At 33.6% G+C, this 20,977-nt stretch overlaps 1 pseudogene; it reads left to right on the top strand.

Annotated features, from left to right (window-relative positions):
* The first annotated feature begins 1 nt into the window (after position 1).
* On the top strand, positions 2-16,750 carry LOC124982759 (vomeronasal type-2 receptor 26-like; annotated as a pseudogene).
* The last annotated feature ends 4,227 nt before the right edge of the window (positions 16,751-20,977 follow it).

Here is a 20,977-nt window from a genome sequence, read left to right as displayed (position 1 = left end):
GATGGGAGATTGGTGTTTTGGAACTGGCTCTTTTAACCTGAGAGTGTCAGCTGGTGACACCAGAAGTGTATTTGGCTTTAAAGATAAATTCTATGCACCTGATTATGTTTATGTGTGAGTGTGTCCCTTTTCCTAAGTGTATAAACACTCTATAGTAGAAAATCATTTTTATTTGTATAAAGGTGCAGGACATGAAATTGAGACTTTTTAACTTATATCCATTGATGTAATTGAATTGATTTCTTTTACACTACTGTGGAGTATTGCTCTTTTTGATCTAGCAAGATATTATTTTCTGAATTACATCCTGTTATCCAAGGCAGAATAATTAAATTCTAATTTTAGTGCCTGTCATTTTCTATTTATTTCACTCCCTAACATTTTTTCAGTTTTACTATACATCAAAAAACCAATATTGTAAATTTGACTGTAAATCATCAGACTATCAGTCTGATTTGTTTTAGGCACCATATTTCTGAATGTTTTCAGAATAAGATATTCATTTGAGGGGTTATCATGTGCATTCTTTTATGACTCTTATCTTTTTTAGGAAACAAAATCTATAAAATTGTCTTTTCATCTTTTATTTCTAGGGATCTCATTATCAGCACCTGCTGGCCATGGTGTTTGCTGTAGAGAAAATCAACAAGGGCCTGGGTATGTTATTCAGTATGTCTCTGGGATTCCATCTCTTTAATTTTGACTTTATTGAGGTGAAGGCCATGCAGAGTTCCTTGTCTTTACTTTCAGGAAAGAGTCCTCCAGTTCCTAATTATGACTGTAGGTCTGAGAAGAGAAACAAGCTGGTGGCTGTGTTAGGAAGCGTTTCAACAGGAATAACAGCTGAGTTCTCAGGTGCTAAGTGTATTTTTCCCTGTTTTATTTTCACTCCTTATATTTATGAGTTAGTGCAATATCCCCCAGCCAAATCAAGATTTCTGGCTTTTATGGATAACTATAGAAATAAATGATAAAAATTTAATTTATGCTTTTAGAAAGGTATGAGACTTCTTAATAATGTACTTTTTATTCTTTTTCCTCTAAACTATGTCTACACAAAGCAAAATCATTTTGATATGATAAAATTTCCTTTGAAAATATTAAAATGTAGAAAAGCATGTACAAAGTAATGGTAACCTATAATCCTACCAGCCAGAGAAAATATCATTTCCTCTTTATTGATGTTATCCTCATGACTTATTTTTCCTATGAAATTTTAGAACATCATAAATATATTGGGTATGTAGCACTTCTACTCACATGCCTTTTTTTATCCTTTTCATGGTACTAATACTATGAATATATTTCACTAATGATCAATTACTTTTCTTTAATAGCAGTTTAGTTGCACCCTAACGTTTCTTTCTACAAAAGTTATTTAACTGACTTACTATGTTCAAATCTTTAGATTATTTTTAATTTTCCATTATTACAGTGATTGTTTCAATTCATATAATAGTTTTCAAAACCTTTGCAGTGATCAGTGATAACTTCCTTTAAGTAGTTCTCTATTTATGGTAGTTCACCAGCAATAGTGTATGAGAATCCCAGTTTACTTCTCTCTGTTTAAGTAATTGTTACAATCTTTGTTGAAGGAATTGTGTATTTTTCCCTGTTTTAATTTTCACTCCTTATACTTATGAGTTAGTTTTATTTCTTTTTTACATATTTTTAATCTCACCTTTGTTATTTAATGGTGGAAAGGTAATTTTATTTTTCTCTCATTGATTCTAACACTGCTCCTCCCCTAGAAACAAATTTAATTTTTCAAACTGTATTAAAGAAAGAAAGACATTTTTGTCACATAAAATTCAAGTACATATGTGTATAATTAACAATTTAAATGTTCAGTAAATAATTGGAAAAAAATCTAAACAAAAATAGACTAATTTCATTAACCTCATGCACATACCATCATGTTTCAAAAAAAAAACAAAAGCAATCTTATTATCTTATTCCATCTATTAAAATTGCTTATTTTTGCCTCTATTAAATATTGTTTTCTTAAGACTTTTGCTTTATTCCTAAAAGTAGTTGTTTATCTTTATTTTATTCTTATGATTTTTTAAAATTTTTAAAAATGTTTAAAGTATTTATTTATCCATCTAGGTGGGTGACAATCATTTAATGACCATCTATGTTGAAAAATTATTGTTTTGAAAGTATCTGTTAAAACCTTAGATTTGCTTGTCTGGTGAGAAGATGAATATACTAGGCTTTGGGTTAAATTCTGTGGTGGGCATATTAATTTGGGGGATCATTTAAAGAATGTGTATTTGTTGAAAAGGAGGAAAGGTTCTACTGTGAGCCATGGTGTCTTTTGATACTATGAGTTTGAGGAAATGTGGAAGAGTCAGTAAAGTAGACTGATAATGAGGGTTACAACCTAGAAATTAATTATGGAGAAGGAATTATGTAAAATAATTAAGAAACATGTTTGAAGGAAAAGTGTATGATCCAATGTTCACACCAGGAGTTGACTAAGTAAAATAAGTTCTAATGATTTGTTATTCAATTAAGAAATTGGGTAGTTAGTGACTTCATTTTTCAAAGATGCAGCATGGTCAGCATAAAGAGAAAAGTTAAGGAACATATAGGAATGGCAATATAGACAACTCAATTGACGAGTTTTCTATAAAGGGTAAAAACATGAGGAAAGCTGGAGGATATTGGACAAAGGAAGACTGTATACAAAATGATTGGAAAACAGTGAGATTTTTTTTCTTCATTTTGGTGTAGTGGACTGTGTATATAGGTGTTATAAGAAGGCATAAGGTCTATCCCACTTATTGATTCTTGATTTTATTTCTTGTGCTTTGGAAGTCATGTTAAGGAAGTCTGGTCCTAAGCCAACATGATGAAGATTTGGACCTACTTTTTCTTCTAGTAGGTGTAGGGTCTCTGGGTGTAATTCCTAGGTACTTGATCAATTTTGAGTTGAGCTTTGTGCAGGGTGAGAGACAGGAGTTAAGTTTCATTTTGCTGCTTATGAATTTCCAGTTTTCCTAGCACCATTTGTTGAAGAGGCTATCTTTTCTCCATTGCATGCTTTTGGCACCTTTGTCTAGTATGAGAAAACTGTATTTATGTGAGTTTGTCTCTGTACCCTCTATTCTGTACCATTGATCTAGCTGTCTATTTTGGTGTTAATACCATGCCATTTTTGTTACTATTGCTCTGTAATATAGTTGAATGTCTGGTATTGTGATACCAACGGCTTTACTCTTCATGCTAAGGATTGCTTTAGCTATTCTGGATCTCTTATTCTTCATGACTGATTGCTCTATTTCTATGAGGTATGTCATTGGGATTTTAACTGGAATTGCATTGAATTTGTACAGCACTTTTGGTAGTATGACCATTTTGACAATATGAATTCTGCCTATCCAAGAACGTGGGAGATCTTTCCATCTTCTAAGGTTTTCTTTAATTTCTTTCTTTAGTTCTCATTGTAGAGGTCTTTCACCTCTTTTGTTAGATTGATTCCCAAGTTTGTTTGTTTTTTTTTAGGCTATTGTGAATGGGATGGTTTTCCTAATTTCTCTTTCAGAAGATTCATCACTTATGGATAAAAATGCATTATATTTATGAGCATTGATCACTTATGGATAAAAATGCATTATATTTATGAGCATTGATTTTTTTTATCCTGCTACTTTACTGAAATCATTTGTGAGTTCTAGAATTTTTCTGGCAAAATTTTTCAGTTCCTCTAAATATAGAATCATGTCATTGGCAAATAGAGTTAGTTTGAGTACTTCTTTAGCGGGAATCAATAATTGGGATAGATCCAAACTGAAAAGCTTCTTCTCAGCAAAGGAAACAATCAACAATGTGAAAAGAGAGCCTACAGAGTGGGAGAAAATCTTTGCCACACATACTTCAGATAGAGGACTAATCTTCAGAATCTATAAAGAACTCAAAAAACTTTATACCAAGAATACAAATAACCCAATCAACAAATGGGCTAAGGAAATGAACAGACACTTCACAGAAGATCTACAAGCAATCAACAAATATATGAAAAAATGTTCAACATCTCTAGTAAAAAGAGAAATTCAAATCAAATATACTCTAAGATTCCATCTCACCCCAATTAGAATGTCTATTATCAAGAATAGAAGCAACAATATATGTTGGAGAGGATGTGGGGAAAAAGGTACATTCATATATTGCTGGTGGGGTTGCAAATTAGTGCAGTCACTCTGGAAAGTGGTGTGGAGATTCCTTAGAAAACTTGGAATGTAACCACTATTTGACCCAGCTATCCCACTCCTTGACATATACCCAAAGGACTTAAAATCAGCATACTACAGTGATACAACCACATCAATGTTTATAGTTGCTCAAGTTTACAACAGCTAGATTATGGAAGCAACCTAGATACCCTTAAACTGATAAAGTAATAAAGAAACTGTGGTATACATACACATACATACACAATGGTATATTACTCAGCCATTAAGAGGAATGAAATTATGGCATCTGCAGGTAAATGGATGCAGTTGGAGAATAACATGCTAAGTGAGATAAGTCAATCACAACCAAAGGCCAAATGATCTCTCTGATAAGTGGTTGATGATACATAACAGGGAGTAGGAGGGAGTAGGAGGGAGGCAAGAATGGAGGAAGGATGGATTGTATAGAGGAAAAAGAGGGGTGGGGAGGTGGGAGGGAAGGAAAAATAACAGAATGAGATAAACATCATTACCCTATGTACACGTATCATTATGCAAATGGCACAGCTCCATGTACAACCAGAGAAACAACAGTTGTACCCTACTTGTGTACAATGAATCAAAATAAATAAATTTTTAAAAATAAAAATAAATTTAAAAATTTTAAAACAGAATGCATAAGGACTCCTAAGAATGGGCAGGTGTCTTTTTCTTTCTCTTCTGAATTTTAAAATACTTAACACATTCCTCTTTCCCAGTAAATTAAATTATATGTTGATGGCTTCAAGAACATATAAGAGTGTTAACATTTCATTCTTTCAGTGATCCAAAAAGGGTAGAGCTCAGTATTGGAAATAATAGATTTGCAAATAAAGTTTGCTGAGTCATAGCACTTTAACTCAGAGCAAGAGATGAAAACTTCTATGACTTTCTTTAGATATATTTTTAAAAAGAATAAATGAAAAGGTATATATGATATAATACATAGTTTACTGATATTTCTTAGCAAATTTATTTATTTAATTACTTTTTTGCATGTAAGAGGTAACAAAAAATAAATCATTTGTGAATAAACAGCACAGTTTTGTCTACGTAGAAACATTCTATTTTGTTTAGATCCTATGGTCCGTTTGACCATAGCCTCAGGGACAAAGCCCAGTTTCAGTCTCTTTACCAGTTTCCAATGGACCACACAGTGTTGTATCAGGGAATTATTCAACTAATGCTGCATTTTGGTTGGATTTGGGTTGGTCTTGTAGTTCCAGATGACATCAGAGGAGAAATATTCCTCAGGGATTTGACATAAGAAATGACCAAAAATGGACTCTGTGTTGCATTTGCAGAAAAGATCCGAGTTTCCTGTTAAGGATACTATTAACAAGCCAATTTTATGGAAAGATTTACATTTTTAAATGTCAATGTTGTATTTGGAGACACTTCTTAGATTTTCTTCTTAGATTTGTTCTGAAGATCTATTGCAATATTCCATTTGGAAATATCGGGGTTACAACTTCCGACTGGTATATTACTATATTACCCTTTGTACAAAGATAGACATATTTTGGTGGAGGATTATCATTTTCAGTACACATTAATGAGATTCCTGGTTTTGAAGATTTTCTCAGAAATATTCAGTCTTCAAAATTTCTCAGTGATTTCTTTATCCAGGATGATCTACACTATTTGAATGTCCATATTTGTATCAACAGGGAATGAGGATATTGAGTAAATGTGAACAAAATGGCACCCTGGAAACTTGAACTCTGCGTGTTTGGGATATGAATACCTCACCCCAGAGTTACAATGTCTTTGGTGCTATACATGTCATTTGCCAAGACTCTTCATGAAGAAATGTCACTCAGATTGGATGATGAATCACTTAATAAAGGTGAAAGTGTGACTCTTCACCCATGGCAGGTAGCAACAACTTTTTCTAGTATTTTCCCAGGGCTCTAGGTCATGAATTGTCTTTTCTATTTCTTGATTCATTATGTTTTCATAGTTATACATTAGATGAGGATACTTTTTATAAAATTTATTTTTGTGGTACTGGAAATGAATCCAAAGAGGCTTTATTGCTGAGCTACCTCCCTAACCATTTTTATATTTTATATTGTGATAAGATCTTCTCTAATTTGCCAAGACTGACCTCAAACTTGCAAACCTTCTGGCCTCAGATCCAAATCTCTGGGATTATAGGTGTATATTACAGTGCCCAACTGTAAACGAACTTTGTAAAAGCATAATATATTCAAGAATATTCCTTATTCCCTCCTTAATTATTTATTATTTCTATTATGAAACAAATCAGAAAAATTGGACAAATGTTTATAAGACTCTAAGCATGTTCCAAGAACAACATTTAGGCCCGTTCGTGGTTATACTTCTTTTTCCATTGCATTTGTGTTATTTTATAAGAAATTAGAACATTTAATTCAAAGGATTTTAACAAGCATAAATATGAACCATGAATGGGACTTTTAGGTATATGTGATCCAAAAGTTTCCTTTTACAGATTTTTGTTTTGTTTTGTTTTGTTAAATGACTCCTTAAAAAGATCATTGCTTCTTTTAAATGAAACTGGACTAGATGTAGAATGGTCTCAGTTCTCCTTATTCATATTTATATATTTTCTCTCCATTAAATCCATTTATCTCTCAATATATCACCATTTTTATTAAGCTATGCAAAACAAAATCAAATCATGTCCAAAACATGTTCACTACATATTATGTAATTTTTGTCCTCAAGATAATCTGACATAAGATTTATCAATGCAAATCTCAGATTGCTTCTGAATTATTTTCAGGAATTTCAAGCCTTTTACTGTGACAATTAAAAGACTAGTAGTACTATTACCATTTATTAAAGAGTGTTTTTCATTTGTTGTGCACATTCTAAATTATTCAAATATTTCATGTCCTACCCTTTTCTGTTTTAAAAATTAGTAATGCATTCCAAACTTTCCTCTTTTTTATCTAAGCATATAGCATCTTCATTCTTGTTGTCCTGTCAGTAAATTGTCAATGAATTGTTTTCCCAGAGACAACTAATTTCAAAAAGTTTCTCACATATTCTCCTGGAGATAATTCATACCTGAGAACAAATGGGCAAGCATGGATAGATACCTATTTAATTTGTCTTTAGGAAGCAATAATAACCTACTTGGTACTGTATGATAAATATTATTCCATAACAGTACGTAAAGAGATTTCTCATTTTCTTCATTATAATATGGTATATTTCACTATAAGAAGGGATGATAATTTACTTAAGCAATCTTTCATTTGTTTACCAAGTAGTCAACTTCTATTTTGTTAATTTGTTATTTGGATATCTACTTTTTGAAGTGGTGACCATCTTTCATTCAGCAACTGTGCCTGGCTCATTTATAGAAGTTTTGAATGAAGTCTTTTAGATAAATGAATTTCGAGTGTTTCCTCCTGTGAGAGTTGGCTTATTTTCTAGCTTGATTAGCAAGAGTTCTTAACTTCAATCTAGTCCAATTTGTTGTTTTTTTTATAGTTTATAAACTTTTGAGAAGTTTGATTATATCATCAAAGTAGTGAAAAGTACTTTCTAGCTTTCTTCTAAATATTTTTTCCTTTATATTTCACATTTAGATAAGTGATACAGTTGAAATTTATGTCTGTATGTGATGTGAGATAAGAGAATCAAGATTTTTTTCTAATATGGAAATTCAACTAATTCAGCACATTTTATGGGAAAAGATATACTCTCTCAAATGTTTTGTATTTTTATCTATAAGTCAGGTATTTGTAGAGATATATTTCTATTTCTGGAATCTTTATTTTGCTTCATTAGTCAGTTTTCTGTCCTGAAAAAATTTTGTACTGTCTTAATTTTGTAATAGGTCCTTATATTTTAAAGAATGCTTCCATTTTGTGTAGCTGATTTAAAAAATGAAAATGACATTTTTGTTTTTTATCTTGTACTTTATAAATTGTGATGCTTGTAGGTGTTATGTGTACGTAATCATGTTCAGCACCACAAAATTTCATTTATTTTTTTCTAGTTTAATGATTTTATCTCTTTTTTGCCTTAATTAACAAGCTAAGTAAGTACTCTGGTAAAAGTTGAACTGAAGAAGCAATAGCTGAAAAACATACTTGTTCATAACCTTGAGCAAAAAGCATTCAGAACTTCCCCATTTTGATGATTTTTAAACATTTACTGATATTCTCTACTTGATAAATAAATATTCTTTATACTCTAAAAATTTTAAGAATTTAAAAATATAAATATTTCTTCAAGTTTTTCAAAAGGTTAGTACATCTATTGGGATAATCGTATATTTAATATGATTTTTATTAACACAATGAATTGCATTAATTGATAGATTTAAGTAATGTTTACCTATTCTTGCATTCCTGCAATGATGTAAACTTGATCATGACATTAATTTTATGTTGGATTCAAATTACATGAATGTTTAAGGAAAATTAGTCTGCAATTTTTTCCTTTTTTCAACCTTTTTGATGTACAGTTGACAAATAAAGATTATGTATATTCACTCTGTACAATATGATATTTTAATATATGGATACATTGTGGAATGATTACTGCAGCTAATTAGCATATCCATCATCTCACAGAGTTTGTGGGGGGAGGTGAGAATACTTAAAATTTGCTGTGTTAGAAAACTTCTGGTATATAATATGTAATTATTAACTCTGGTCAGGGGAAGTGTTCTATGATCTGATGATTAAGTCTTTCTTTCAGTGTATCTGAGCCCCAGTTGTGACCTTCATAAGTGCTTTTCATGTCTTTTTCACTCCCTGTCTTCTTTGAGTGAGAGAGAAAAGACAGAAAGAATTCGAATTGAGTAGGTATTTCCCTTCCCCCGTGTTGATTTCTCAGGGAGTTTTTCTTGAGGTCTTGTAGAGAACAAAATGTTGTGTGCCTATTTCAAAATAGTTACTTTTTGCCTCTTTTGCTGGAAGCAAGAGCACATTTTTCTCTGACCTTTTCACTGTGAGCACTTTGCAAAGTGTAGTGATAAAGTTCATGAAACTGTACCCCTCTGGCGTTTCCCAAAAGTGGTATCTCCTTCTCATCTCTCAAACTAGTGCTTGCTCAGTCTGTAGCATTTCATCATTGATGGTGAAGTTTTCCTACCAGTTCTGGATCCTGGCACTTCTACTCCCAGTACACTCTTATTTTCTGTACTCAACTACCTGTCTAGTTTGCAGGGTAGGTGTTAACCTGGTGATCTAATTCTTAAATGCATCCAAGAGTAGCTGTTGCTTTTAAGCTAGTTTAGCTTTTTGCTTGCTGTTGGATACAAAGAGGATCTGCAAGCGTTTTACATCTTGGACTGGAAATAGGAAATCCATTATTGATTTTTATGTTCCAACTCTGTAGTCATTTGCTTTCCCCCACTTTTTTTCTTAAATGTTTTTAATTTGTCCTTTGAGTATTAGTAGTATATACAATATTATGTGCAGAAACTTTCATATTGTTGTTGCAGATGCCCAACAAAAACTGAACATTGATTTCCCCCAGTACATTTATGTGATTATGTATGTAAGCTAATACTTATTTTTTTAAATGTATACAATCTCTACATTTTATTTATTTTTCACACATAATCTATACTGCTCTTTCTATCCATCATCTAATTCTCAGTTCATAATAGTTATTTTCCATTAATTTTCACTTTGGTGGATATTAGTCTGGATATTAATTTTAGACTCTTTTTTCGTGAAATCTGCATGCTTATGTTTTCAACATACATCCTTTGTTAAGTAAGATGTCCTGAAATTAAAATGAAAAAATAGGTCAACAAATTAATGGGCAATAGACAAGTACTTCTCAGGCACTCCTGCAGACTCCTTTCTATTTGAAACTTCTTGACATAATTTGGCATGGAAAAGATTACTACTCTTCAATGTGATAGGAATGCTATTTAGCATTTAATCTCAATACAAAAAATCCCAGATATTTCATCAGTTAATGATATAAAATGGAAAAAGAATGTATTCAGAATGTAGCTTATATTCTTAAGAAATTAAAAATCCTATTTTATTGACATTATTATTTTTCTTCTTAAGTGGTTTATGTTTATATAAGAATAACAATGTTTTTCTTGAGGGGCCACAGAGTTTAAATTCACTTACCTAAATATCCAGCTTTTTATCTTAAAAACCAGGAACTTGTGTTTAAAGTCCTGGATTCATCTCTGATTAATTGTGTAATCTTTAAACTTTGTTCTATAATTTGTAATGTGAAAATAATATTAGTAACTAATTCATAAATTTTATAAAAATGTATGTAAATATGTATAAAGTATAAACATTCTTATCTGGTATACATTAATTCTTATGCAAATGTTTGATAGATCATTGAAGGAAGTCCATTGGAAAACTAAGCTAGAGGAAAAGAAGGCAGTAGAAGTAATAAGGTTTATTTCTATTTCTTTGCAAACTCATTCTGAAAATTATTTTTCACTTTTAACTCCAACAATTTCTGCAAAAGAGTCAACTTGAAAGAAATACTGGTAAGGAGAAAACTGTGAATGAGAAAATTTCAGCAATAAAGCTTGACATCTTCAATTATCAGAGTTTACTAAATGGTACTAAAGCCCACATGAAAGTCAGAGAGTTCATTTTTGAATCTCAGAATGATCAGTGCCTTTCCTTAGATGATATTTTAATAAGGCAGGTGAGCACTACAATGAGGTAAGCATTCCCTTAAGAGGGTACCATAGTGATATTCCACAGAAAAGAGTAAGATTAAATTAAGCTTCTGAATTCCACTACTCAAAGGCTCTCCTTATTTTTCACAAGGCAAAGAAATTAATGTTCAGATGACATGACTGATAAAAAGTGAACTTTAATGTGGAAATGAATATTCTAAAGTGTGTGTGAAGTGGATTCATTTCATTACAACTTGACAATTGCCATTTAATCAAGTGTCCCTTTCATCATTTTAGGCACCAAGTTTCATGAAAAAAATTTCTGGGTCAGATAGACAAATGTTTAAATTCAAAAACCCTGATGACTGCTTCCTCGAGCTACACCCTACCTGCATGACTTTTACCACCCAGTATTCAATTCAAATTACTAGTAAATCAAGTGGATTAATCCACTGACTAGGGCAAAGATCTTATAACCTAATCATTTCAGCTCTGAACATTTCTCCATTGTCTAACATGAACTTTTTAGGGGAACACCTCACCTCCAAGCCATAAGAGACTGACTAAATTCTCAACTACAGAAGTCATGGAAGGCAAAAATTATTAAAAATAATAACTCCAATACACTGACAGATAATACACTTGCATATAAACAGGTTAGGAGTTTGCAGGTGTCATTGCTTGGACTTCCTAACACCTGAAGCAGAACCAGATCTTATAGAAGTATAACTGGAGATTTTGTCCCAAGATGATATTAAGGATATTATATTGAGATTATTTCATTTTCACGGACAGAACCAATAGCTCACTTGACCCACTCATGGTCTTGACATGGTGTCTTTGAACTCCCAAACCCAGATTCATAGCAAGATGAATGACTTTATGCACATCTTTCTTTCCACATTCAATATGAAGTTCTTTTAAGCTCAGTCATATTACACCAGTCACTGGGTAATACCAGGCATTATTTAAACACTACATACAGTGAGTCTATGTCTTTTCTCCATTAGCACCTTTAGTTTCCTTTTGTTTCTTTCTGGGAGCATTAATATTTGTATGTGTACCTGGATGTGTTTTTCTGCTTTTGATTTTAATATTTTATTTATTTTTATGATAATTTTAACCACTTTTTGTTATATTCTTAAAGGAATTGTGATGTCATGCTGACTGAAATTTTCCTTAGAAAATACTCTTTATTTATTTAAAAATTTATTCAGAAATTTTTTTGCTTCAGAGTTCCCGATGCTAGAAAACCTAAAATGAGGTTTGAGCAGAGCCAGGTTTCTTCTGAAACCCATGGTGGAAGCCCTTCCTTGCTCCTTCATAGCTTCTGTTGGTGGCCACCCGTCCTTGGGACTCTGTCCTACAGTCGTATCACTCCCCTTTCTCTCCTTGTTCACATTGTGTTCTTCCTGTGTGTCTGTTTCCACAGAGTGATTTCCTTTTCTTATAATGACACCAAATATATTGATTAGTGTACACACCAATGATTCTATCTTAACTCAATTGCACTTTCATTGACCCTATTTTCAAATAAGATCACATTCATAGGTATCATGTGTGTAATGGTTTCAGCATATCTCTTAGGGGCCGCAACTCAAACAGCATCATACATCTAACTATTTTTAACAAGTATTCATTATACATTTCTTAGCAATAGTAATTGTTAAATGCTGAGTTCATAGTGGTTATCAAAACAGATACCACTTTGTCTTCATTTTTGGACCATTAAAGGAAATCAATATATGACAAAAGTATGAAATACTAAATTTTGGCATGTGATATGAAATAGTAAATTATGAAATTTATTGCTACAAAAGGAAAATAGTCTTATGATAGGAATTAACATGAGATACCTAAAGTGGATAGAGTGATCAGGGAAGATTTTACTTTTATTTGTTATATAAAGGGATACCTCAGCAAGGAAATAGAACCAACTTTTGAAAAACTGAGTAAAAATGACTAACCACAGGTATATGCCAAAAATCAGAGGCAGAAAAACATTCTTTTAACAAATTATCAATATTACTCATGGAGTATGAAAACAATTTGCTATTAGAGACAAAGGGCATGCATCAGATCATCTAGGACACTGTAGTCTATACTACCTTGTGAAACCTTGGAATCATTGCAAGAAAGAGAGGTTCTTGAGCTGGGGTATAGTTCAGCAGTAGATTACTTACTTAACATTTGTGAGGCCCTCAGTTTCATTACCATTACCAAAGAGGAGAAGGAGAAGGACATGGTATTATAAAAATTTACACTAAAAACAATGTTTTTTTTTTTTTTTTTTCTCATTTGAGAACTGAATTGGAGAGAGTCAGATTATTAAAGAACTTTCACAGGTTCAGTTTTTATAAAGCATGTGCTTTAAAAATAGGTAGTTTTGGCATTCAGGAAATTTATTAGGTATCTGCTGGTTTTCAAAAGAAGGAAAGTAAAATAGAGACTGATCCAACTAAAATAGAGATTGACTCAGATGAAACTCTGCAAACCTTGTGGGGACTTTGGCTGCATATATGGCATTAGAATTGTCTGGTGATGGGCCAACATGTTTGAACTGTGAGATCCCCCAAAATAATTTGTCATTCCATGTGGGCTGTTCCAGTGAGAGTAACTCTCAGCAATATTACTCTGTGGTTCAGGTAAACACTAAAGTGCTGACAGGCTGTAGACAGCATGCTTAGTAGGTGGATAGCAAGGTTTCTCTTAAAGAATATTCTGGGTGTCAAATTTCCATGTCCAGTACATGGATTTTTGGATATTTGAGAATCCTAGTGAATCACATGCTATTGAACCTGAGCCAACTGAAAAAAAAAAAAAAAAGCATGCAGAATTAAGATAGAACACTTGCTCTAATACCAATAAAGCCAAGTCAATTAATTTGTTTGCTATATGACCATATGTGTTTTTTAATTTATGTAGTAATTGGGCTGATATACACCCACCAAAAGCAAGATCCTTTGAACAAAAAGAGTACTGGAGGACATGACAGAAATTCATTTTCAATATTTTGAAAAAGGTAAAAAATTGGCATAAATTCCCATAGCTCCATAGATTAAGGAACAGTTGTATAATGCAGAAGTTATTGCCATTTTGCCTTCATCATACTGTGAACTACCTGGATACATAGTCAGATTGGCTCTCCAGTAGTGACATGGATAGAAGTGCTATAAGACAGATTGCAGAATTGTGGTTATTTTTACATAAGAAACATTGGAAGAAAATGAATAAGACAATTCATTACTAGGAAAGTGAGTATAATGGTAGAAGTCCAGTTCAATAATTTTGATGTACCAGGGGTAATAGAGGGCTTTCAATGGTTTGTTTATATGTATGAGAATTTAGGTTTCTTTGAGCAAAAATATGGAAACTCAAAGTTCTTTCCCATTCCTGATGTTAATAGATCAAGGAAATCAGAATTTCCATGTAAGAATCCCTCTGATCCTTACTTCTGTAGGAAAACTCATTTCTGGTTCCAGGTTCTTCTCCAAAATCAATTACATTCATCAATTGTTTTCTTATAACCTTGTTGCCTTGAGAAATATTTCTAGCATTTCAAGACAAATAAAATTTAGTGCCTTAACTCAAAGAGCTCACAATATTTAAGCATTTTGGCACTAGATTTCCTTCCTCCACTTTCTTAATACCTGATTTTGGCAGAATCAAATAATGGAGAATTAAGTAGTCACATTAAAATTACAAATTCCATTGCTAGTAAGGGTTTTTAGAACTTTGTTCTTGATTCCATTTTTTAAATTCAGCTTTTCCTGGGATAGCCCATTGATTTCTAGATTTCAACCACCTTCTGCAGGCTGATGATTTTTCAAATTTTCAGCTTAGCTTTCATTGCTGATGTTCACTTAGACATAAACATCTCAGTCTGGAAATGCAGCAAATATCAAAATTGCACAACCTCATTTTCCTCTGACATAATGTGCATCTTTCTCTTTCATATCCTACTTTTTCCCATCATTGATTCATCAGTGAACTACTACCACTTCCATTTGTAAAGACAGCTACATTACCTAAAGATAAGTAATGTGTGACTCTTTATCCTTCATCCTCCATTTTGTATTGTTTTGTTGACTCTTATGCAAATGGCTAAAATAATTTATCTACCTCTGAAAAACAGAGCTAAATATATTCCCTTCTTGCAAACTTTGTGATCTAAATTATTGAAATGTAGCTAAAATGGTGTTATGAAAAATATAAATATGACATGTTTCTAATTTAAATTCAATAGGGTCTCTTTGTATATCTTTTAAAATGCATTCAGACTTGTTTTATGGCCTATAGAACTTTCCTTAACTGCATATCCTTTTTAATATGCTAATTAGAACTTATTCTAGCATTTGATAGGTTAATGAATCTAGTTCTCCTTGACCCTTTTCTTGAGGTTAGTCATTATTTGTTCTTTATCTTTAAAACTCCAGTGCGTACATGCTCATTTATATATAAAAGAATATATAAGAAAGTAAGAGGAAGAATGAGTGGAGTTGATGGCCAATACTACTAAGTTTTGATAAAGATCATAAAGAATTCACTGTTCCTAAAATCCAGGTTTCTAGATTGACTCTCTAGTAGTGATATGGAAAATGGTGGTACAGGACAGATTGCAGACTGGAAAAAATCTCAACAGCATCAAAATGTTCCATATTTTTTCACTATTTCAATAAAAGTTTTGTGGGATATAAGCCCAGCAAAAATATATATGTTTTTCTAATTTTAAAATGGGCCATACCCAAGTGTCCTTCATACTGAATGAAGTGAATCCGTTATAGATAAAACTTTTACTGTATTTGTCATGAAATTTCTTCCAAGTGTTTAACATTACAGATCTTTGCATTTGAAGCAATTATGTGAAAACAATTACTAAATATTTTTCTAAAAGTAAAAGAAAGCTTGAATAACAATGCTATAACTATACACACACACACACACACACACACACACACACACACACACATGTGTGTGTGTATTGCTTTCAGATATGGACCAATGTGTCAAGTGTCCTGAAGACCAGTATCCAAATGAAGAGAGAAACCAGTGTCTCCCCCAAAATGATGATGTTTTTGTCCTATGAAGACCCTCTAGAAGCTGTTTTGGTCTCCATGGCTCTTAGTTTGTCTGTCCTCACTATTCTCATTTTAGGATTATTTATCCAATATTGAGACACACCCATCATGAGAGCAAATAACAGAAACCTGTTACCTCCTCTGTGTTTCCTTAATACTCTCTTCTTTTGCTCCTTGATGTTTATTGATCAGCTTAGCCCAGTCACCTGTATCCTGAGACAAACGTTCTTTGGAGTTGTATTTTCTGTAGTTGTTTCTTCAATTTCGATACAGACTTTCATTGTGGTTGTGACTTTCAAAGCTGTCACACCAGGGAGCAAATTTCAAATGTGGATGGTGACCTGATTCTCCAATGCCATAGTCGTCGCTGGCTCCCTCATTCAAGTGTGCATCTGCACAGTCTGGCTGGGAACTTCTCCCCCTTTCCCTGACATGGACACACAGTCAGAGTTTGTACAAATCACCCTTCAGTGTAATGAGGGATCCAAGGCTGTCTCCTACTGTGTACTGGGTTACTTGGGCTTTCTGGCACTTCTGACCTTGATGATTGGACTTTGATGATTGCTTTACTGGGCAGGAAACTTCCAGTTAGTTTCATTGAGGCAAAACTGATCACATTCAGCTTGTTGGTCTTCTGTAGTGTGTGTATTTGCTTCACACCCTCCTCCCTGAGCAAAACCATGGTGGCTTTGGAAACTTTTTCAATCTTAGCTTCCAGTTCTGACTTATTGCATTGTATATTTCTTCCCAAGTGCTATGTGATCCTACATAGAGCATGTAACAAATCAATGAAAAAATACTTGAACAAGTTCCTTCCACAAGTCAAAATAAATTAATATTGAAGTGACATGATTGATATGAAATGAACTCTAAAATGTAAAAAAAAAAAATTGTACATTGTGGCATGAAATGAATGTATTTCAGTTTAAAATAACAACAGCTCTTTAATCAAGTGTCCTTGTCACATTGAAGGAATCCAGTTACTGTGAACATCTCTGGTTTCAGATACACAAATCTTTAAATTCAGCACCCTCATGATTGATTGCAATGTTCACTGTCTCTGCTAAACATCTCCTTGAATCACAGTTTTCTCATCTTTAAAGAACATCAATAGATCCAAAAAAAGATCAGGATGAGAATTGAAAATGATCGTTTATGTGAAAACCTAATGGGTGCTGATCGTGCTTACTTTGTTTATTTTACCCTAGCTGTCACCTTCTTACAATAAAAATTAGGTTTTAAGGAATTACAAGTTCTTGTGGTAAAAAGCTAGTGTCCTCTGCTTCTCCCTTATTATCTTTTGCATAAAAACAAAGCAATGTGCAATTCAAGTTTTGGACCATTTAAACAGTGTTTTGTACTCCTTCATATGATTAGGTGAAACGTCATGGATAAAAGTCCCTGAGAGAAATAGAAGTACCATCTCTGGGAAATGAGAGTGCTTTATCACTGAGGACCTCTAACACTTCAGGGGAAAAACCTGACATACTGAGAAACAGGAATTGTCCTTTCTGGGAGAATGTTGTTTTTTAAAATAGTCAGAACATTTGGATATTTTCTCCTTTACCTCCTTTATTTTCTCCTTTATTTTTATTGGTCATTATAGTTATGCATTATGGTGGAATTTGTTGTTACATATTTGAATATGCACATGGTATAACAATATAATTTAGCCAATAAGAATTTTATTACATAAACAGCCTTGTCTGATAACCTTTCTTAAGAAAACCAGTACAGTTGAAGTGCCCTGTTTACCCTTTCCCAAGCACACTCTGTTCACTATGGTTCTCTGAAGAGATTTATTCTAAACCTTGTGTTAATAATTTTCTTGCTGTTTTTAAAATAGTTTCCCATCCCCAAATAGTACAGTGATGAATTTTGCCTATTCATCAATTGCATATAAAATATTATACTCCATGTATTCTTCTGTGACTTGCTCTATTTTCTATTTCTTTTTTAAGTTCTTATACATGTAGTTATGTATAATTTATCTGTATTTTGTTCTTTTTATTGCTACATATTATATCTCATGATGTAAGAGTATATCAATAAGTACTGAATTCTCCTTCTTATAGTTCTTTGGACTTTTTTCATTATTTTTCATTGCAAACAATATTTTTTCTTTCTTGTACAAATCTCCTGATAAATATGTGTACAAATTCTCCAGAAGTGCAACTTCTAGACAATTTTCTATTTCAAAGGATATTCCTTTGTTGTGAAATAACGAATCACTTTCTGAACTACTTTTGTAATAATCTGAACTTTCAATACTGTAGAAAACTTTTCTTCATTCCACATGTCTACCAACACTTTGCCACTGTTACTTTGAGATTACAAAATGATATTTCATTTTGTTTTAAATAACAACATGGTTAATAATGAGATTGCCATATTTTTCTTCTCTGTTTTTGAAATTCTATAATTTTTCAATGATACTGAATGTGGATTTCTCTTTTTGTCCTGTTTAGGATTTTCTTGTCTTCATAAATATGTAAATTAAATTATCCTGATCAGAAAATTTCTCTTACATACTTTCGTTAACATTTTTGACTTCTCAGTCTCTATCTCCTATACATTGGGATGTCATAATATAAAGTATTATACATTAGGGTGTAATAATAGAGTGTATTATCTTATCCTCGATGTATCTTAAGTTCCATTGTGTATTTTTTATTAGAAGGTATAAATTCAATTTATTGATTATTTCCATAGATGACTTCAGTATTCAAATCCCTTGACAAAATTCCAAACCCCTTCCTTTTCCAACATTCAGAAAATACAAACTTTCTGTCCTTTGGTCATCATCTAACTGAATTGAGAAACACTAAGACATTCATACTAAAGTCAAGAATGAAGCAAGAATGCCCATTATTTCCATTCTTATTTAACACTGTATTAGAAGTAGAGATCAATGCAATTTTTGAAAAAAGAAAATATTTAGAAGCATAACAAATGGAAAAGAAGACACAGAACTACTACTACTATTAGCATATCAAATAATATATCTGGAAAATTCTAATGTATCAATGAGAAAACTCATGCAAAAAAAAGTTTTTGAAGAAAGTAGAATAGAAAATCAAAGTCCAAAATCCATGTGCATACACACAATAGCCAGTTAGAAGATAAAATGGAAGAGATGAAAGAATGAAGAAAAAATGTATATACACATACACACACACATATATATACATAGGTGGAATATTACTCAGCTTTAAAAGAAGAATGAAATTATGGCATTTATTGGTAAATTGATGGAGGTGGAGAATATCATGCTAAGTGAAATAAGCCAAACCTAAAAAACCAAAGGCTGAATGTTTTCTCTGATATGTGGATGCTAATTCACAATGGGAGGGGGCATTAGGGAAGAATAGAGTTACTTTATGTTAGGTAGAAGGAAGTGAAGGAAGGGGAAAGGGGTATGGGGGTAGGAAGGATAATATAGTGAAACAGACATTATTACCTCATGTACATATATGACTGTTTGACTGATGTGATCCTACAATATGTACAATCAGAAAAATGAGAAATTATATTCCATTTATGTATGATCTATTAAAATGCATAAATGCATTCTACTGTTATGTACAACTAATTAGAACAAATTAAAAAAATTAAAAATAAAAATGTGTCAGTGAAATTTTAAAAAAGGAAAAGATGGAAGAAAAAATTCCATTACAAAAAACAAAAAATAAGATGCAATTTCTAGGAATAAGCATGTCAAGATGTGTGAACAAGCAATAAGAGAAAAGGCTGAGTGGACTCTTTTTAACAGAAAGGTATTTCTTATTTGTGAATGTCAGTTCTTTTCAAGTTAACAGAGAAATTTAACAGAATACCAACACACATTTTACAAGCTTTTATTCCTTGGGAAAAAATTGATTCTAGCATTCATATTCCAGAAAACACAATGCAATGTATATATACACCCTGAAAGAAAACATGACATGAATAGAGGATAGTTCTTCCAGATATCAAGAAGCCTCTGTATTCAAAACATTATGGAGAGGTTTTTCAAGATGGCAGACTAGAGGGCGGCTGCATTTCATGTTGCTCCAGGACGCAGGATTCAAAAGAGGAGATAGTGAGAGACTTGGGACCACCTCAAAGCCGCCGGTGAGTCTCTCCCTTTCGGGAGGTGTCCCAGATGGGGCGGAAGCCCCAGAACGCAGGGAACTTTGTGAAGTAGAGTTGCCCGGTGAGACGCCCCTCCCCTCTGCTGGAGCGGTAAACACGGACAACTGGGATCATCATAGAGGAGGCGGCTCAGCACAGCGCTTTGACTCGGAGCAACTACTGGGGCTCCGGGTGGCTGCCTGAGGAGGAGCTGCATGGCAAGCTGTTTGGACTCAGAGCCATCACTTCTGAACACTGGGGGGTTGCCCAGAGGAAGAAGAGAAGCGCGGCAGGTCGCTTGGTCTAGGAGTGACTGCATCAGAGCCACAGGTGGTTGCCAGAGGAGGAGGCGAGTGGTGAGTTGTTTGGAGACTGCTCCTGAACACCCAGGGGGTACCTCCCGAGGAAGAGGAGGAACAGGGCGGGTCACTTGGACTCGGAGTGACTGCCTAGGGCTACGGGCAGTTGGCGGGAGGATGAGACCCGAAATGAGTTGCTTGGACTCCTAGTGACTGCGTCGGAACACCGGGCAGCTGTCCGGAAGAAGAGGTGTGTGGTGGGTCTCAGGGTCTCGGAGCTATTGTATGGGGCTCCAGGTGGCGGCTCAGAGGAGGGGTCACATAGCCAGGCGATTAGGTGCAGAGCAGGGTCCCAGGACTGGCTTCTTGGTGGAAGAGCCACACAGAGACACGCCTAGGGGCAGAGTGAAGTTTCCAGGACTGCGGGCAGATTCTCTGAGGAGAGGCAGCCTAAGGAGACTCGTCTGTGAAGGGAGAGGCTCCCAGGCCCAGGAGGTAGGTCCGGGCAACTAGGAATGTTGCAGAGGAAGATACCCCAGACCAGGTGGTAGTTGTAGATTGAGGGGAACCTCGAGGAGGGGAACAGACCAGTGAGACCGCCCCACCGGGTGAGTCTTCCCTGCCGGGTGAGGTTTTCCCACAAGGACGGTA

This window comes from Sciurus carolinensis, chromosome 4 (genome assembly GCF_902686445.1).
Source record: "Sciurus carolinensis chromosome 4, mSciCar1.2, whole genome shotgun sequence".
NCBI classification, from domain to species: domain Eukaryota; kingdom Metazoa; phylum Chordata; class Mammalia; order Rodentia; family Sciuridae; genus Sciurus; species Sciurus carolinensis.
The sequence above is the reverse complement of the archived record's forward strand: the minus strand, read 5'-3'. Positions and strand labels throughout refer to the sequence as shown.